Source organism: Mustela nivalis, assembly GCF_964662115.1.
Source record: "Mustela nivalis genome assembly, chromosome: 1".
NCBI classification, from domain to species: domain Eukaryota; kingdom Metazoa; phylum Chordata; class Mammalia; order Carnivora; family Mustelidae; genus Mustela; species Mustela nivalis.
The window spans coordinates 107,826,722-107,846,900 of NC_139020.1; the positions used below are offsets into that span (position 1 = coordinate 107,826,722).

A 20,179-nucleotide genomic window follows, 5' to 3' on the forward strand; every position below is an offset into this window, starting at 1 on the left:
AGCCCTTGGCATATTTTCCCCACTCTGTGCTCAGCCCCGTACCATGGCCCACTTTCCCACTTTTTGTAGTGACCACTGCTGCTCTTTAAACAGAAAGGGTTTTCTGTTTGCCAAGACCTGAGAGAAGTTGAAGGAGTGGTTCAGTGCTTGTTCATTTTCCGGTTTAGAGTTTCAGCTTTGTTGGGGGAAAAAGACTCAGGGACTTTGGGCTGAAGTAGTCACTTCCTTCTTCACCTGGCTTAGCTCAGAGTCCCGGGAAAAGTAACTGCACACACACCTGTTCTCTTATCTGTCACGGCGAATTCACGGTGAATTCATCTTGCTGGACGACCCCTGCCTCCCACTTCTTTACTAGAATCCTCTCCCCTCCCTTTTTCTTTTCTATGGGAGGGAGGTTGTCCAATAAAAATTACCCTTTGCTTTCGTTCTTACCGATGTTAATATTTTATGTGATCTGTTTTCTTCAGTAAAAACTGGTCAGACTGACACTGTGATGGTGGATGCTGGGAAAGGCCATAGCGCCCGACCCAGATACCACGTTTTATCTTCAGTCCCCCTCTCTTACTTACAGTAGATTTTGGGAGGATCGGGGTGAGACAGGTCACAGTGTACGAAAATGAGTGAATCTGGCTGACTATAAACTTTGGGCCAGTGCACTCTCAAATGGATTCTTCTCTCATTTTCCAATATGTTGAGTTTTCTTTTGTGAGATCTCCTTTGTTCCTAGTTCTCATTCAGCATTTCATTGCTCTCTCCCACCTGTCAGCTATTTTGCCTTTTTGTTTTGTTTTGTTTTGACTTTGTTTTCTAACATTCTTCTGCTTCCTCCATGGCTATCTTGGTTACCGGAAGTGAGCTCTGATGTGTTCTTCGGTCACCCTGTGAATCAGCTCTTCCCTACACTTAGGCCTTCCATGACTTCCTTTTCTTTGCTTCTGTGTGGACCATTTAGGTTCTTCTCTTTCTTTCTGAGACTTTGGTTGTGGCTCCGTCTAGCCATTTATGAGGCTCATGTACTATGTACCAGAAGTTCAGGTTTAACTCTTTCAAATGCGTTTTCTGCCTGTCTTGTGTGTGGTGCATCCTGGCCTCTCCATGGAGGTGCTGAGTGGGCGCTCTTTTCACCCAGGGTTTCCTTTTTAAAGGCTGTTCTTCAGATTGGTATCTGGAGATCTGAGCTGTTGTTTATCTCTCAGCACTGGGCAGCTAAATCTCTGAAGCACAGAGCTGCAGTGGCCCATCCTCTGATGCTGACTCCCTCCCACTGCCGGGGTGCTACACACACCTTCCCTGACAGATGGCCATTGAGCCTCTACTTGGGCACTTCCAATTCTTGGGGAGACCATTTGTTCTACTGCTGGATGGCTTCATGTTTAAAGTTCTCCTCTGCATTGTTCTGAAACTGGTGTTTTCATGGTTTTAGCCCTAAGAGTTCTAGCGCTGTGTATTTTGCAAACGTGTAGGGTGTCTTATACATGACCAGTCCTCTGATTCTCAAGGGTAGCTTTGAGTCCTCCATTCCCTTCACTGCTTGCTATGTCTCTCTTAGGATTGCAGCAGGTGTGGATGCTTATATTCTTTATGCTCAAGCCCCTCCCCTCGAGGTCCACATCACTTTCTAGATTTCTGCCATGACTTCTACCTCTAAAGTTCTCTTTCCAGCCTACTTCTCTGTTAGACATGGAAACAGTATGAGTCTGTGGGTCTAAAAGCTGGGATATGCATAGGGAAATAGTCAGTGATATTGTGATGGCGTTATATGATGACAGCTCCCCTTGTGGTGAGCATAACAGGATTTACTGTTGGATCACCATGTGTATCTATGGAACACTTGTGCACTTGGAACTATTGTAACATTGTGTATCAAGTATACTTCAATAATTAAGGAAAAATAGCTAGGATATAAATTCTAGTACCATAACTTACTAGCGGGGGATCTCAGCCAGATTACTTAATTATTCTGAGCCTTGGTTTATTCAGATACAAAATGTATATAATAATGACTTCTAAGAATATTTTTAGGGATTGAAGTATGCAAAATGCTTGGCTCAGTTGCAGAAATGTAGTTTGTTTAATAAATGTTACTTTTTGCTTGATTAACTCTTTTTGTTTTTAATCTTTCCAATGATTTCGTTTTTAAAAATTTTAATTCCAGTACAGTTAACATACAGGTAACGTAAAGTGTTACGTTAATTTCAGGGGTACAGTATAGTGATTCAGCAAGTCCACAGGTCATTCAGTGCTCCTCGTGGTAAGTGTACTCTTAATCCCCAACGCCTGTTTCACCCACCCCCTCACCCACCTCCCTTCTGGTAACCATCAGTTTGTTCTCCATAGTTAAGAGTCTGTTTCTTGGTTTGTCTCTTTTTTTCTTTGTTCATTTGTTTTATTTCTTAAATTTCACGTGTGAGTGAAATCATAAATTTTCTTTCTCTGACTTATTTAACTTTAGCATAATACTCTCTAGCTAGGTCCATGCCGTTGCAAATGGCAAGATTTCATTCTTTTGTATGGATGAGTACTATTCCATTGTATGTATATATATATATACACATACATACATATGTATATGATATATGTGTATATTTTTATAATAATAAAAATACAAAAATAAATAAAAATTAAATAAAAATAAAAACAATAAAAATTAATAATATATAAATATATATAATATATATTTAGATATATGTAAATGTCAGGAAAAGCATGTGTAGCATCCTGACAGTGGGAAGGAGTCAGCATTTAAGATGGGCCACTGTTAACTCTGTGTTTCCAAGATTTAGCTGCCCAATATTGAGAGATAAACAAGAGCTCAGATCTCCATATACATATGTATATATATACACCACCTCTTCTTTATCCATTCCTCTGTCGGTGGACACTTGGGCTGCTCCTATAATTTGGCTATTATAAATCATACTGCAGTAAACATAGGGGTGCATATATCTTTTTGAATTAGTGTTTTTGTATTTTTGGGGTAAATACCCAGTGGAATTATTGGATCATATTGTAGTTAAATTTTTATCAGGAAAAATTTTAGGAATTCTCCATTCTGTTTTCAATGGTGGCTGTACCAATGTGCATTCCCACCAACACTACAAGAGGGTTTCTATTTCTCCACATCCTTTCCATCGCTTTTTGTTTCTTGTGTTTTAGATTTTAGCCATTCTGACAGGTGAGGTGATATCTCGTTGTAGTTTTGATTTGTGTTTCCCTGATGATGAGTGATGTTGGGCATCTTTTCATGTGTCTGTTAGCCATCTGGATGTTTTCTTTGTTGAAATGTCTTTTCTTGTCTTCTGCCTGTTTTTTAATTCGATTGTTTGGGTTTATTTGACGTTAAGTTGTATCAGTTCTTTATATATTTTGGATACTAACCCTTTATCAGATATGCCATTTGCAAATATTTTTCTCCCATTCAGTAGGCTTTTAGTTTTTTTGATTGTTTCCAATGATTTCTCTTTATTTTTTATAGATATGAGTTGATTTTTAGAATTCATTATTTTAAGAATTTCTCCCTGTCTCTTTCTTTCTTTCCCTATTCTTTCTAGATTTTATTCATACCTAGGATTCATACCAATCCTTAAAAAATTCTTGTTACTTCTAGATCATTTCTAGATGTTTCTAGATCTCATTCATGTTACTTTGTATAGAAATTTGTATAGAAATTACCTTTTTTTTTTTGCAAATCCTATTTTTATCTACATTAATTTATTCAACGTCTGCCTACATCTCTACTTGTATATTAAGCTTTTATTATTTTTCCTGTGAAGAACATTTGTCCACACCTTTAATGGGTTAATGATGACTGGGCCATTGCAGGTTACTCAAGTCCTCATTGGACTCCTCACTCAGTAGCTTTTAGAGTTGCTTTGTTGAATAAAATATTTTAAATTAAATATTCAATTAAATGTCAATTCAACCAACATTTACTAAACACTTCTAATAGGACATGCGTCGAGCTAGGTGCCCTAGGAATTACATAAAACACTGTTTTAATTTGTCCATGCATTCATTCATTCAACATTTTCTTGAGTACTAAAGATCAGATTCTGGGTTTGGGGTTCCAAAAACTGAGTTAGACAGGGTTTCTTACCTCAAGACACATAATCAAATAAACATATGAAGACAGGGTGGTAATTTTGGTGATCTAGAACTATATCCTACCAGGGATATGAGAAGGGCTACTTGACCAAACCTTTCTAGGTTGGGAAGAGTCAGGTCTAGGTTGGGATGCTTAAAAGTTGAGTAAGGGGCTTAAAGTTCATTGGAAAAATAAGACCCTACTAGGGGTTTAGATTGTGTATGGTTAATAATAAGTGGATTCTATGAAAATCAACCACCAAGTTCCATATGTTCCCCTTGACTCTCCTCCTCCCTCCAATGGTATTCATACAACATTTTTCATCCTTCTGTTTATTTTAGGGACCTTAGAACCAGCAGAATAACTGAAAGATAGATGTGATGCTAATACATATAGGTTTGCTTTTGGGAACTAATTACTGCCTGAATGCATATTTCTGCATCCCAAAGTAGCAATAATAACATAAATACATAAAAATAATCTCATGATAGTATGACATATTACAAAGTATTTCTCAGTCCATCATTTCACTTACTTCTTATAGAACAGCTTAGTGCTTGTGGGTTTCCTGAGTGTCTTAAGCACTGTTACTGATAGATAAGAGCATAAGAGTTAGCACTGAATAATTATGGATGGAGGGTTTGCAAATAATTTTTTTCTCTCTTTTATTCCAAGATGATCATGCTGTATTTCTCATTTTATGCAGATCAAAGGACCTGGTCTGCCCATAACGAGGCATCTAGGAAGGTGTCCCTTCACCACTCTGTGCCTCAGCTTTGTTACTTGTCGAATGGGAATATTGCTACTATTACTAACAGTAACACCAGCTTCACCCCACTGGATGGAGATACAGAGTAGAGTCATTAATCTGTGTGAGAACATAATGTATATAATTGGTCACAATTGTAGATCAAAATGCACCCTTTGAGTGATCAGACTGTCAGCTCCTTTAGTCAAAATGAGTTCAACTTCATTTTTACCTGTTTCTCCATGCTGTCTAAGGTAGCTTTATGTCTTCTTCTCTTCCATTTAGCCAAAAGGGACTGCAGGCACATGCTGTATGTCCTTATAATAAGCACTTGTTGATTGAATTTTTTTCTTTTTTAAAGTCCTGACCTTTTAAAGTCCAGTGCTGGAAATCTATAAGCTACTTATATTTTTGCTTAGGATTCCTAAAGCCTCTCATCTAATTTCTAGATTATAAGTTCATTGATAGAACCCTTATAAATATCACATTAAGAAGCTGAGCATTACCTTTAGGCCAAAGCAATTTACTTTTTAAAAATCTGATTAATTTCAACACAATCAGCCAGGATGTCAGAAGATCTCAGTGCCTCTGATAGATGCTGACAGGTGAGGAAATTAAAATCAGGGAGGGAAGCAATTAAATACTGGCAAACATTACTTTAATGAGACAACCAAATCATTCATAAGCCATGGAATATGTTGTATTCTTGATAAGTATCTTAGGGTGGCGGGTGAGAGAGTAGAGTGCATTTAAAAATGCTCTTTCTATGGGATCTGATGATGGGAGTCGAGGCCTTTCTGTGTTTGTTACCTAATGCCTTTGGCCTGGTCTAACATTTCAATTGTTTTCAGAGACAGACTTCCTAATAATCATGTTAAAGATTATGAGAGTGTTTAATTTAAGCAAATCTAGTATATGATTTAATTTAAACAAGTAAATAGTTTAATTTAAATCGATCTTACTAATCTTTTCCCTCTACCTCTACCCCTACCTAAACCTCAGGCAGACACACAAAATGCAAACAAAGTAATTTTTGGCCTTTCACAGGTGGTTTAGGGACAGCCATGGTCAAGACCTATGAAAAGAGATCCAAACAAACACATAAAAACACATTTCGTACAACTTCTAATACAGAAGATTTGGGAATTAAAGTGCTAGGAGTGGAACCGAGGCACTCATTCCCCATCCAGCTCTTCTTTTCAAGATAACACCCCCATATTCTGGAGGGACATCTGGGATCACGGTGCTCAAGAGTTAACCGTTTGTTGGCTTAGTGCAAGTTTTTACAAGGCTCTGTCATGTTGGTCATTGGTACTATAGCACTTGTAAAATATTAAGTATTCAGAGGTATTTTTACATTGGCCACAGTGATTCTGGTGTCAGTTGGTTGGAATTTGTGTTCATACTGTGAGGTTCGTTATCGCAGAATTGTGTTGGTTAAAAATTGTCCTGCGCTATGGGGGTCCGTTGAGAAGCCACTGTGGTTTGTGAAAAATGTACTGGAGCAGTTCTTTCTGCTTTCCTCATTTCTTTTATCTTTCCATTCCTTTCTGCCTTTTTCTTCTCTCTCTTTTTTATTGGCTTCATTTGTTTCTTCCTGTTTTTCCCAAAATACAGTGTAAATTATCAACTCTTCCATCCGAGCTCTAAGTTGACTTGGTGAGTCTTGCTTTTGCCTGTACTTTAATGAATAGGTTGAAGGTTTATAAATTGAATGCTGAGCATACAGGTTTCTTTCTTTTGGCTTGAAATTGCTTCTGAAGATGAGAATATTTTTCTTGAGAGAGGATGGGTGGTTTGATGAAGGATGCAGACCGCGAGGGTCTTGGTCAGCAGTCATAAATGCAGAGGTGGCTCAGGATGACTGGCTTTATTAACAAGATGCTCCAATGGGGTTTGCCACTGGGTCTAGTGGAGAACTCCACTGCATTAGGTAATACACCTGAGTTACTGAGGACACTAGACCCTCGAATCATCTGAAGAGGGTTGGTGAACTTCGTAGCGAGAGGCTTCAGCTTCGCTACTGCTCAGCATTGAGATCTCTTGGAGAGAAAATTCAGGGGTGCTGGCTTCTTTGTTTCTGTGGCTTATGTTTTGAGAATTTGTCAAAGATGTTGCATCTCTGAAACTGCGCTGGGGAGAGCTGAGAAAGTCTGCATGGTAACTCTGTATTGAACAGCTTCATAATGTGTCACCTTCTGGTTAGACCACAGATATGAAGTCTTCTCTCTCTCTCTCTCTCTTTCTCCTTTCACTTGTCAGGAAGCAGGGCTCAATACTAAACGTGCTTTGGTGATTTTACAGTTGACTTTTGTATGGTATGTACTCCCAAATGGGAGGCTGCATCATGTAACAGAAGGGTCCTCACTGGCTCTGGTGTCAGGATTCAAGGTTATATTTTGGTCTGCTCCATATTAACCATATGATTTTGGAAGTTTGGTTTCCTTCTTGGTGAAATTGGTCATAATGGCCAATTTTTGGTCATTTGACCAATGAATTTGGTGGCCTGTGACAAGACTTTCTTGCAAGGTATCTTATATCCCATGTTTTATTCTTAATCCTATTTGAGTCCCCTATGTTCTTCTGTTGGAAGCTCCATCTCTCTGAACCTAAGGGATGAACTTCCAGCCCAAAGGCACAGACTTTCAAACGATTTGAGATGCACCTGCACATCCTTTACCTAAAGCAGCATCTCTTGATTTCTGGGGTCAAGAGGACACATAATTTTTAAATTTTGAAGTGTTGTCTTTTGAAACAAACATTCTCCATGTCATTGTTAGGGGAGGCCATGGGACATACACATAGGTAAATATCACAGTGGTTTAGAACTAGGCATATGAATTGAAGAAATTCCCAACCCAGAGATATTCTCCAGCATTATGTGCTTATAACGTCATTCTTTGATCAGATAAACACGGGCTCATAGGAAGAGATATTCATGCTTTGTATACCACGACTGTGCATTCCTATAGATATGAAATAATAGAGACAAATCTTATGGGGCACCTGGGTGGCTCAGTGGGTTAAAGCCTCTGCCTTCCGCCTTAGGTCACGATCTCAGGGTCCTGGGATCGAGCCCTGCACCGGGCTCTCTGCTTGGCGGGGAGCCTGCTTCCCCCACTCTCTCTGCCTACCTCTCTGCCTACTTGTGATCTCTCTCTCTCTCTGTTAAATAAATAAATAAATAAATAGAATCTTAAAAAAAAAAAAAAGTTTGAGTTTTGGCCAGGAAGTAGATATTATAATTCCCATTTACATATAAGGAAATTGACACTCAGCGAGTTTAAGTAACTTGCCTAAGGACATCCTTAAGAGGAAGACAAGTCTGACTGGCTATAAATCCCATGTGTTTTTTTCTACTTTCTCATGTCAATCAGATGTTCTGATTTTATTGTATTATTCCCTCTCCTACCCAGTCTAGTGGATAAAGTCAGTGTGGTGTTTGTGTTTTCCTAACCTAATAGCCCAGGAGACACTAAGCTATAAAGGGAAGATCACTGGTCCAACAGGCAGAGACTGAGAGTCCAAACGTGCACCCTGCTGTATGTACTATGTAGTCTTGGACAAGTCACCCACGTTTCCTGAACTTCTATTTCCATATCTGTAAAATGAAGACAGTAATAGTCACTCATAATATATTTGTGGATTTAGTCATGAGAAATATGTTTGTTCCCTTCTCCTTCTGTCAGTTCCTCCATGCCTTTTTGAAGTGAGGTCCTTCACCTGAAGCAGCATCTCTTGCTTTCTGGGGTTGAGAGGACATGTAATTTTTAAATTTTGAGGTGTTGTCTTTTGAAACACATATTCTTTATGTCGTTATGAGGGGAAGCCATGTGAAAATGTTTTTCAAAGCAAGAAACTGCTCTATATATCTGAATTTATGATAAATATAGCTTAATGCCTAAGAGTAACGCTTACCTTTTTCATTTACAGACACCGGCATTGCAGTCTGCCAAACCTTGTGTTGTCTGACCATTCCAGGAACTTGCTCTCTGAGGTAAGAGAGGATTCATATTTATGAAATGCTAATAGGCATCCTGGCGATGATGATGAAGGTTGATTTTACAGAAGAAATGCAAAAGTATTTCATGAGCACTACAACTTGAAAAAATGGCTGAAGCAGTGAACAGCCGTCCTTTTCTCTCTCCTTGATTTAATATCACCCTTTCAATTTGTAGCCTTCCTGGTTTAATACCAAAAGCACAAAAATCTGGGCAACACAGAAAATTCAGATTTTACAAGTATTTAAGTGTTTATAATGTGCTATGTACTCTTTTTTTTTCAAAAAAAATATTTATTTATTTATTTATTTAGGGAGAGAGCATGAGTGGTGGTGGGAGGGGGCAGAGGCCGCTGAGCATGGAGACCAATGCGGGGCATGATCCCACAACTAGGAGATCATGACTTGAGCTGAAACCTAGAGTTGGATACTTAACTGACTGTGCCACCCAAGTGTCCCCATAATGTGCTATGTTCCTTTCTACTGTCTCTTTGTATCCCTAGCTAGCATTTGGCAGGAGGGCTTCTCTCTGGTTTCCTGGCCTTTGGTAGAAGGGAGTTTTTCACTATACTGTTCTGCCAATGCTTCCTGGCTCTGAAGGGACCAAACTCCGCTTGTCGTGTTTGTCACTGTCTTTTAGCTGCCTCCAGAAGATCCCCAAAACACATTATTCAGGGCTACAGTGGCAACACCAGAATCCTAAGAATACAGAAAATGAGTTCGAGGTTTTTGAGACTCAGGCCCCATAGTGTGTACACACCCCTGTTCTGGAGGCGGGGACCAGTGCTAAGGAGGTGGGCCTTTGGCAAAAGAACATATCTGTCTGGAGTTTGTCAAGAAAACAGGGGCCAGAAAGAAATTTAAAGGAGGCATGGTGGTTGCAAAACTTGCAAGATGGGAGTTTTCTTTTGCAGCTAACCAGCCAATATTTGCACTTCCCAGTCAGCTCTGCTGGGTTCCATGTCGTCTTCGAGAAGTTTTGGGTGAAAAAGTGGTGACACCCTCGATATGGTGTTCCTAACGTTGGGCCCTGTAGGATAGCAACTCTGTGGAAGATTTGATATCGGCCCTTAAAATACTGTAAACGTTTGTTTTGCTGAATATTTCAATCATGGCTTTGGTATGTTTTTACCATGATCTTGAACTGTCAGTGTGACTTTAGTTACACAGACCTTTGAAATAAATTGAAGTTTATTGTCATGCCCCATATTTGTCAGAATCAGCAGTTTAGTATCGAGTGGAAATTATGGTGTTATTAATATAACATACGTTACATTACATCGTATGTATTAACAACATATATTAATACTTTTTTTAAAAAGATTTTATTTATTTATTTGACAGACAGAGATCACAAGTAGGCAGAGAGGCAGGCAGAGAGAGAGAGGAGGAAGTAGGCTCCCCGCGGAGCAGAGAGCCCAATTTGGGGCTTGATCCCAGGACCCTGAGATCATGACCTGAGCCGAAGGCAGAGGCTTTAACCCACTGAGCCACCCAGGCGCCCCGATATTAATACTTTTTAAAATTAATACGGTTTTAAAAGCTGCTATTCACCATACACGTCACATGAGAACGTGTCATAGACAAACAAGTGGGTGATGTATGGACTGTGGAACTCCTCTGTAATTAGATCAGACAGAGCTGCTGCTTATTGTTTAGATTTTATTCTCATTCCTACAAAAGTGAGGGTTATACAAAATGGTAGTGGCTAACAGCATAGGGATGACTCTTGCCCCTCTTTTGGTCCCTCTCTAGTCCCTAAATTACTCCTGCAAAAACTCCTTTCTAATATATTTCATGTGTTTTTGTAGATAAGTCTATCAGAAAAGAATGTCATGTAGACACATAATACTATAGTTTTTGATAGTCCTGTTAGGCAGAGATCTAAGTGGTTCATTTAGAAGCTGCGGTTATATTAACTTTTCTCCAAATGCCAGTTGTTAAATATTAATAGAGTAAGCTTGGAAACACTGTAAGTATGCCCCTGTTTTGCACGGAAACCCATCTTGAAACTATGAATAGGGGTTTAAGCAAGACTTGAAAGGTTAAGAAATAATTGCTCTTGAGAAAGAGGGATTTCATCTCTGTCTTTTCACCCGTCCATTCAGCTCTCCATCCATATTTTGGAGGTGGGGATTGGTGGGCAGCAAAGGACCAAAACTTCTCAAATAACCTTGGGAGGTAGAGAAGTAAGTATTCTGGGGGCATGCTGTAGAAACTGAGAATAATCTTGTGGTAATCATTGGTATCAGTGGCAGTAATGAAGAAAGAATAACAGTTTAAATAAATAATTAGACTTGACAGTACATGTGTCAACAGGTACCCACTTAATGAGTGTAATCATGTTTTTCTCTGCTTCCAGCGTTGATCCACTGACTGTGGTGTGTTCCCTGTTCCATTTCCAAACCAAATCTATTTAAAGCTGCACTTCATGGAATCTGAAACAGTATACCCTGTTTACTATTTAGAGCTGATACCCAATGTTCTTTAATAGGCAAGATCTGTACTTGAACAAGAATAGGCTTCTGGCCTGCTGGAGACCGCTGATGATCCTTGTTTTCCACAGGGTGATTCATTAGCGAGGATGAATAGTACTGAATTAATTACCATGGACTTGTCTATATTGCTAGAGTGAATTTTTTATTATAATTTGCTGGAAATGGCCCTAGTCTACCTTAAATCCATTTAACCAGTTGCTGCTTTATGAGGTGGAGATAGAGGCAGGAGCGATACATGAAATCATTTCTGAGTTACCTGGGTAGAATAGCATCATTTTGGGGGAGTGGAGCCATGTGTTTTATTTTGTGCTGTGCAAACCAAAAGTCATGAGAATCTAGTTCTGACCCCAACTCTGGCTATGTCACCTTGGCCAGTCACTTTCTCTCTCTAGGGCCCATTTCAGCATCTAACAACAGATGGAGTTGGACCTGTTGATCATGGCATGACTTCTAGTCAAATGTCCTATTGTCTGTGATTTTTAATTCTTAGCCAGTTTTTTCTTTCTCCTGCTGTCACTTTTCTGAAGTCCTAGGTAAGTCTTAGGACCCTGTGACAAAGCCAGTGCTTAGAAATAGGTATTTGTCTATTAGCTTTGGATCTTCTACATATCAGAAGAGCAGTTCATGATTTGGATTCTGTCTATGCCATAGTGGGGTGTGTATACACTGGCCATCCCTTACCTCCAGCAACATTCAGGTTCTGGTTAGAAAGGAAGAAAACAAGTCCATCTTCCTCCATGTTTCTCTACTCCATCATCTGGGTCTCATTTTGAGAGGGTCTGGGAAACTTAACCACTGGTTAATGTCGTTGGAGTCTTCCGTTAGATTTTTCCAGGTTGAGTCCCTGACCTGTAAGGAGAGGTCAGAATGTCAAAGCTGGAGGGAGGGGACTCTTAAGAACCAGTCTAGCCAAATTCCCTTATTAGAGACTGAGACTTGGGGTCAAAGAAGGAGTCCAGTTTGTCTAAGGTATTAGTGGCAGATCCTGGTCTAGACTTTTCATCTGACTCCATAGTTCTCTCTCTGTTTGAGGAGAGAGGTCTCTTTTTATAAATTCTCCTTTCTTGTCCCAGTATTTAAAGAGCCATTGTGTGGCAGTGCAGGAGTATGAGATGCTTTTAAAGCAAAAGTGGATTCCGGCCATTCTTGTTAATTCCGTGGGGCAATGGAGTAAGAGATTCTGGCTGGCTTCTGCTGTCTGTGTTTTATTAGGACATTGTGGATTCCCCTGCAGCCCTTCCTGTAAGAGATTACTTGACCCTGACATCACCTCTGTTTCCTCCACCCGCCTCCTGCCCTTTTTTGATCCAGTGAGTTATGGGAGGCTGAGGAGGAGCTCTTAGCTGGCTGTTTACTGTGCATAGTTGGGAGCATTAATAAAGAAAAGACGGATGAAGGATTAATAAGGAAGAGGACAGGAGAGTAATAGCCAACACAGTGAAATCTAGTTCAAGGCCTGTAATTCCCAGGTGCAGCGCTACACAAGATTAATGGCAGCATCTCTCATTCTTTCAGACCGTCTCTCTGCCTTGTTCTTATGGGACTGGGCTGGACTGAGAAGCAGCTGGAGTGATCTTTGCCAAAACCAAACTCATGTGTTCATGAGATTTCCAGGTCCAGAGGAGGGAGTTGAAATTATCCATCATTTAGGAGTCCGTTTAGAGGACACTGGATCTAAGCACGTATTTTGGACCTTCTGATACTGAAATACAGAGTGTGAAAATCATTTTGCCAAGTCTGAAGTTCAAATTCTGGCTTTAATTAATTTGCTTTGACTCCAGCGAAGCCATGACCTTGCCCTGAACCTCAGTTTCTCCATCTATGCGATGGGAGGAGACGGAGGTGAAATAGATGATGTCAAAATTTCTCTCCATTCTGATTTCCATGAATCTCTGGTTAGCTCCTGGTCCCAGAGCAATGTGCAACTGAGCCAGGTCTGGAATCCAGCACCGCCTTTCACTTGGGTTTGCAGTGCTCATTATCTTAACTTTCACTGCCCATGGAGGTTCTAAACAGTGTGTTTGCCTCCCTCAGCTTTGAAATATTAAAATCACCCCCCCCCCCCGTGGGAAGGTCTCTTTTTGTCAAGGGACTTGCCTAAGGTTTTTTTTTTTTTTTTTTTAGTATTCCATTTTTTTAAAAGATTTTATTTATTTATTTATTTGAGAGAGAGAGTGAGAGAGAGAGTACACAAGCAGGGGGAACAGCAGGTGGAGGGAGAAGCAGGCTCCCTACTAAGCAAGGAGTCCAATGTGGGACTTGATCTAAGAACCTGGTGATCATGAACTGAGCCAAAGATAGACACCCAATTGAGCCACCTAGGCATCCCATGAGTACTATCCTATTTTTTGAAAGTATCACATTTTATTTGGTCACCTGTCAATTTGCCTAAGGTTTTTTAAGGTGTTTTTTAACTCTTGTGTGATGCCTGTGTGTGTTGGGGGGGGGGTAGGCGGCAGCGTAGGGAAGAGGATTATGGAATATTAAAGAATTCAGGTAAATCTATGAAATAGTTAGAAAATGCACATCTGCATAGAATGTTGGCTATAATTTTAGGAGGCTTCTAGGGCTTCTGAAGGACAGTGTAGATTCTAGGTTAAGCAGAAGGCATTCTTCGATAAGGAAGGCCCAAGATGACATTTGGCTACATTTCCTGTTGCTGCTGGATTTTTTGTAGTTCACCTGTGGTTCTCCTCGGAGCCTCAGCCTCGTTTATGAGCGTGACCTGCACAGTTCAATGTCTCAAACTGTTGAGTGATATTGAGACTGCTGTCACACAAACATTGAGACTGCTGTTCTGCTCGCTTCACTCACTCTCACTCACTCAAACTACTTCTAACCCAGATTCAGTAAAGGATAGCCATTTTTATATATTATTTCACTTAATCTGGCAAAACAGAAAATTATTTTTTTGTCCATTTTTCGTGTACAGAAGCTGAGGTCAGAGTGATTGAGTAATCTGTCCAGTCATACAGCTAATAAATAACACAGTCTGGATTCCAATCCAGATCTGGTCCCAAATATGTGAGTGCCTCTGGGGAGTCATACTGAATATGCATAGGGACAATGAAAATTCTAGAAACCATAGACATCTCAGGTAGAAAACGGTCTGTGGGCCCCAGAGGAGTGCAGTCCATGTGTGCTGTGGGAGTTCAGAGAGGGACAAGATCACATATCCTGAATCATGATAATTTATTAATTAAATGCTTATCTGGCACCTCAAGGCGGACTAAAACATGTTGGACAGTTGTATAAAATGCACTGTAAATAGCTTTTTTTTTTCCCTTTTTCTTCAAGCTCTGTCAGGTTAGTGGTCTCAATTTCTTCATTTTTGTCAGTGAGATGAGTCAGAGACAAAACAGATTAGAGTCTCAGTACCCTGATAGCTGTGAGTTATCAACTGGATTGGAATGTCAGTGCTTTGGGGAATCTGCGTATTATTTTCTCTCTGTTAGACTGAGCGTGGGATTTTTTTTTTAACAGAGATAGACTTCTGACCGTGCACGAATCAGCACAAATGCAGATGTGAGCAGCTAGAATTTGGATCGTGCCAAGATATAATGTCTGCCACATGTGTGAAGCTAATGCTTCCTGCTCAGTGACCCCCTGTCAGTGGACCTGGGAACTCTGAGAGTGAAAGGTGGTGTCAGAGGGTTGGAGAGGCCCCAGATATTGTCAGGTGCCATGTCTTCACCTCACCTGTGGGGAAACGGAGGCAGAGGAAAAAGCAGACTTCATACCAGCCCCTGTAGTAGTGTCCACCTAAGATTTTCTGTCTTCTCCTGCCTGATGCACAGCAGATAGACTCGATAGGCCAACACACCTGGATTGGGAATCCGGTGTTCTTAGATGCGTGACCTCTGATACGTGACCTGATTTCTTTGGGTTTCGGTTTTGTTGTGTGTTGAATGGAAATCGTACTGCCAGGACCATACTGCCTGGACTCTGGCGAGGACAAGTTCAGTACGTGGCGGCATGATGGTTAACAGGACTGGTAATGGCCATCGTAGCCTGAAGAGAAAGGCACCCTTGTCCTGCTTCTCCAGATTCTACTTCTGATTTCATCTTGGTACCTTGTAGGCTCTGGCTTCTCTCAAAGTTTGGTCTGAAGACCAGGGGCATCAGCATCACCTGGGAGCTTGTTAGAAATGCAGACCTCAAGCCACACTGCAGACCTCCTGAATCAGAATCTGCATTTTAACAAGATCCCCAGGTAGTTCCTATTCTCATTAGAGCTGGAGAAGCATTATTTTATGCCTGAGATCAATGTCAAGACCATTGGCCATGGCCTGGTGCCAGTGGCTGGCATGCTGCCAGCCTTTTTGGGGCATGCCTTCCCCATGCCTTGCGATGGCGGGAGGGAAACCTGTGAAGTGGCTCCCTGGGAATCATGGAAGGCCGGCTTGAAGGAATCCAGCAGCCTTTATCTTTTCAACGCCTTTCATTTCCTCAGAAGTACGACTCACAGGGGTCAACCTGGGATTGGATCCCAAGTCTTTCTGCTCACAAAGTCCATGTTCTTTTCATTAAACCATGATGTCTCAGTCGAGAGGCACGCTGGGCTGTGCATGTGAGAACTCCCCATTCTCCTACCGCGCTGATGTTTCCACACTGGCTGTTTTACTCCGTTACTCAATTCCTAGAGGAGAAGAATTAAAAAAAAAAAAAAAAAGGAAAAAGGAAAAGAGCTTGAGTTGAAAGCCAGGATCCTGCAGCTTAATCAGTTATTTTCGTGTTTTAATGAGGGTGACTATTGTGAAATAAGTAATTATTAATTACTCAAAACTAATGAAATATTTTAGTTTCCTTGCTAAAAAAGCATATGGAAGCTAAAAGAAAGCATATGGGTGCTTTTCGGGAAGCATATTGGTGAATGGACAAATTACAGTGGTGCCAATATGCCTTTGCTGTCTGGCTGGGGCCATCACTGTGTGCTGGCATCTGAGTCCTTGTGTGTTTAAAGAGGTTTTTTTTTTTTTTTTAAATTCCCATCTGATGTGTGCCTTGAGTTGCCTCTGGAGTTACACAGGTCTGTCTCATAATTCTTCTGCCATGATGATTTCACTCTGACCTTGCTGGTTGCGTGACTCTCAGTACACGGCCTTTGCCATAGGTGGCTGCCATGCTCTTCTTTGCCAGATGGCTCCCATCCTCTGCTGGGGACTCAACGGGGCCCCCCTGCTGACGGCTGCGTGTTGAGACCGTCCACAGTGGTAGAGACAGAACCCTTTTAGACTGCAGAAAAGGAAGTGCTTGCTCCACAGGGGAGCCTGTGTGAGACCCCGGGCCAGCCACTGAGTCTCCCTGCACAGCAGGTTTCCTCCTTGTGAGGCTGGGAGGACCGCGTCCATGCTCCGCAGCTTGCAGGCACGGTTGTGTATCCAGTGCGTGGTCCGCGCGCCCTTTGCTCCTCCTCTCCTTTCCTCTCTGTTTCTTCCCTCTTGCTCCATATTTAGTCAGTCTGGGAAGTAGCTTGATGGATTTGGAGGTGGCTGGAGCTATTTTTGCTGCTCTGGGGATTGCACACTTCTAGGCTTGGAATGAACAGAGGCAGCAAGATATGTTTAAGAAGGTGCTTGGCCGAATGTCAGAAAACTGAGGTTGCAGACCAGCCTGACTTAACAAGCATTTACTTGGCACCTACCTAGCAGGGTGGGTTGCTAAGAAATTGAAGAAGGGTGGTGGCAGGGGTGTCGAGGTGAGTTTGAGTCCTGGCCAGCCAAGACTCAGTGTGACGCATGAGCTCAGTAGTTATACCTTGTGAGGGAGAGGATTTGAGGAACTCTTTTCTACCTGGGGGTTTCTTACAGAAACTGGATTGGAGTTGACTTTGGAAGGCGGTTATATGGACTTTGGATGGGATGTTGCAGGGAGTGGAGGGCAAATCTTGGGCAGGCCAGAATCATCCTCAGGCAAGACCCAGAAGCAGGTGACTGATGGCCAGCCATGTCCAGAGAGCTTGAAATGGCTAACAGAAATATCCAGTTGAGAGAAATCTCTTCTTTTCTGGACTCAGTCTACTCGTTTGCAAAATGTGTGCTTTGGATAAGACGGTTGTCAAGAGGTTTCAACCCGACTTCAATTCTGTAAGATCTCCTATCCCACTGACAGATGAGCCATTTAGCTCCATCCTGCTGGCTGCCTGTGGCTGTGGGACTGGGCCCAGGTCTCATGTGTCCTGTTCTTTTCCTGCTGCCTCGGTTAGCATCATGATGAGGGATGAGTGACGCGACTATTACTATTACTATGCCGGCCTTGAATGCAGAAAACACAGAATGTTAAAATGATCTGAGACATAAAACACATAAGACGTTTAACCATCCAAGTTACCACTCACCCTTCTCCTGCAGAGGGCCAACTCCTATCAACGGTCACCTCCCTCCATTGTGCCCTCCAAGGCTGTGTGAGCCTTGCTGTCCTGCCTGAAGGACCGGCTCAAAGCCCCCCTCCCAGGGAAGGCTTGTTTTTGTACCCCTTGGCTCTGAAATACGGTCTTAGCCTTGGACTTGGTTTTATAGTGAAACTTTATTTTGATTGCCATCTTTTCATGTTTCCTCACACCCCTCCGCTGCCCCCCTCCTGCACACAGAGTATAAGGGTTCTGAATATAAAGGATGGTTTCTGCTTCTCTGATTCCCCTTTAGCTCCCAGCCGTGCCCTAGACATAATGTTCAATAAAGAAGCGCATAACTGTATTCTTCAACCATTTTTCCGACTCCCTGTTGTTTGTGTTTAAGGTGGATATGAGGCTTATCCCTTATAGGCTTAGAGAATTGCAGAACTGGAAGGGTACTTAATAGCTATCTAAGAGCCTTCTCTCCAAGGGAGGAAAAGACTGACTATACTTTACCTGCCCAGTTAGCAGCAGGTCTGAGAATGGCACCCCCATCCAACCAAACAGTAGAGGGATGGTTGCGGCCAGAGTTCCTCCTCACCACTCAGGCCTTGGCTGGGTTCCTCTTTTCCCTGAAGATCGTAGGAATAAAGGTGTTACCCACGGCCCTGCTGTGTGAAACCGAGGGAAGCAAGCAGACATTTATCAGGTATCTGTTGTATGACGGGCCCACGACAGGTGCGTTCATAGACTTGAGTTCAGTCCATCAGTTGTAAGCTAGAATTTGCTCTCTGCGTGGAGGAGGGGGGTTGTAAGCAGGATATTTAGCAAAAGCCCTTCCTCAGCATCTCTGATGAGTGTACTGTAGTAGATGGGAGCTTAGCTCCCAGAACATGGGCGCAGAGCTCTGCAAAGTCGCCCACCCAACTGTTTGAAGGGTCACTCACTGACTGTGAAGACAAGTGTAGTAAGCTGGCTGACATTGTGATCAAGACTAAGGTGGGCAGTGGTTGGGAGCCTGTGGGGCTCAGTGGGTTAAGCCACTGCCTTCCGCTCAGGTCATGATCCTGGAGTCCTGGGATCGAGTCCTGCATCAGGCTCCCTGCTCAGCAGGGAGGCTGCTTCTCCTTCTGACCCTCCTCCTTCTCGTGCTTTCTCTCTCTCTCAAATAAATAAATACAATCTAAAGAAAAACAAGACTGAGGTGGGCAGACCTGTGTTCTCCCCAGTATACAGCTGAGTCCGGCAAGCCGGACTCCACCCCAGCGAGCGCCTCCCACACGAGCATTTGTAACATTTGTAGCTTGTCTTTGCTATTATTATGTCTCTCTCCCTCCTTGCCCCATGCCTCCAACCCATCAACTGTATATTTCCCTCCCCTGTTCATTTTTTTTTTCCCCTGTCTCTCCTTCTCCCGAGCTATCCCTGGGTGGCCTAAAGTTCTCAGGGCTCTCGGGTGGCAGAGTCCTCTGCGCTGGACTGTGAAAATGCTGGCAGGGAAGACGAGACACAAATCTGTTAAATACATAGTAAAAATAGCTTGTGATCTATGGGGCTTGGTATTAAGCAAGATGATATTAACGAGGTTTGAGCGCTGCTCTGAAATGTGGCAGCTGCACAGGCATCTTGGCTGCTTTTCCTCCCTACCTCTGGCAGCTTGTGAGCAGTGTTGCCATGACAGTCCTTGGGCTCTGTTTAGATCAGCTATTTTCTGAAGGAGCCCCTGACCTTCCCCACAATAGAAACCATCGGTGTGGTCATGTCACTGCCTCTTGAGAAGCAGTGTGACTGGTGAGCCCCAGTTGTCACTTAGAAACCACTGGAAGCTGTAGGTCAGGACACAGACATGGAACATTTTGGAGTAGGATGGGCTTTTAAATATCCTCTGCTCATGCGGTGGGTAGAAGACTAGGGCCCATCGAGTGGCAGTGACTTGCTCAAGGTCGCAGAGTGGAAGTAGAGATGAGGCTGGAATGGGAACTTGGGTCTCCAATTTCCATCCGGTTCCAGCTGGGCTGCACTTGCCCTGCCTGAGGGTAGGCCTGGGGACATCACAGTCTCTAGGAATGGGTAGGGGAGGTGAACAGGGATAGGCACTCAGTACAGAGGAAGGAGTGAGGAAGTGACTGGGAGTTACGGATAGCATGGGGCTGACGAATCCCACAGTGAAGGCCGCTGAGTCTCTTTTATGGGATGCCACAGATGAGGTCATTGAGAAGTAGATGCTTAAGGGGGGATGGTGGAAATGTCATGTTTTCTATTGCTCTGAACTCTTTCCTGATCTCCTCTAGGACTGCACGGAAGACTGCCTTAAGAGCCATTGTCAGGACTATTCTCTTTCTTGGCAGGTGCCTTATCGTATAGTGTTAGGCATTCTTCAGATGGTTGGTATATGAGATGCTGACCCTCTGCAAGATTGCGAGCCCCGAGGGGATAGAAGGATTTTCCTCCCTTTGGTTTTTCATCTTTCCTCATCTCCCTCTTTTCTCCTCCTCTACTACCTTTCAAACATGGC

General features: G+C 42.4%; 1 protein-coding gene across 29 annotated transcripts in view; it reads left to right on the forward strand.

The window, feature by feature from the left end:
• Window positions 1–20,179, forward strand: part of LPP (LIM domain containing preferred translocation partner in lipoma) — a gene marked incomplete at its 3' end in the record, with an annotated part of 643,639 nt that overhangs the window by 152,576 nt on the left and 470,884 nt on the right. For 16 of the 29 annotated variants that reach the window (XM_082694104.1, XM_082694100.1, XM_082694110.1 and 13 more), the window contains one exon: window positions 8,766–8,829. The exons of 9 other annotated variants lie outside the window; for them this stretch is intronic. Of the gene's footprint in view, window positions 1–2,199; window positions 2,252–8,765; window positions 8,830–20,179 lie in introns of those variants that run through there. 4 more of the 29 variants (XM_082694114.1, XM_082694105.1, XM_082694129.1 and 1 more) reach the window with 2 other exon arrangements.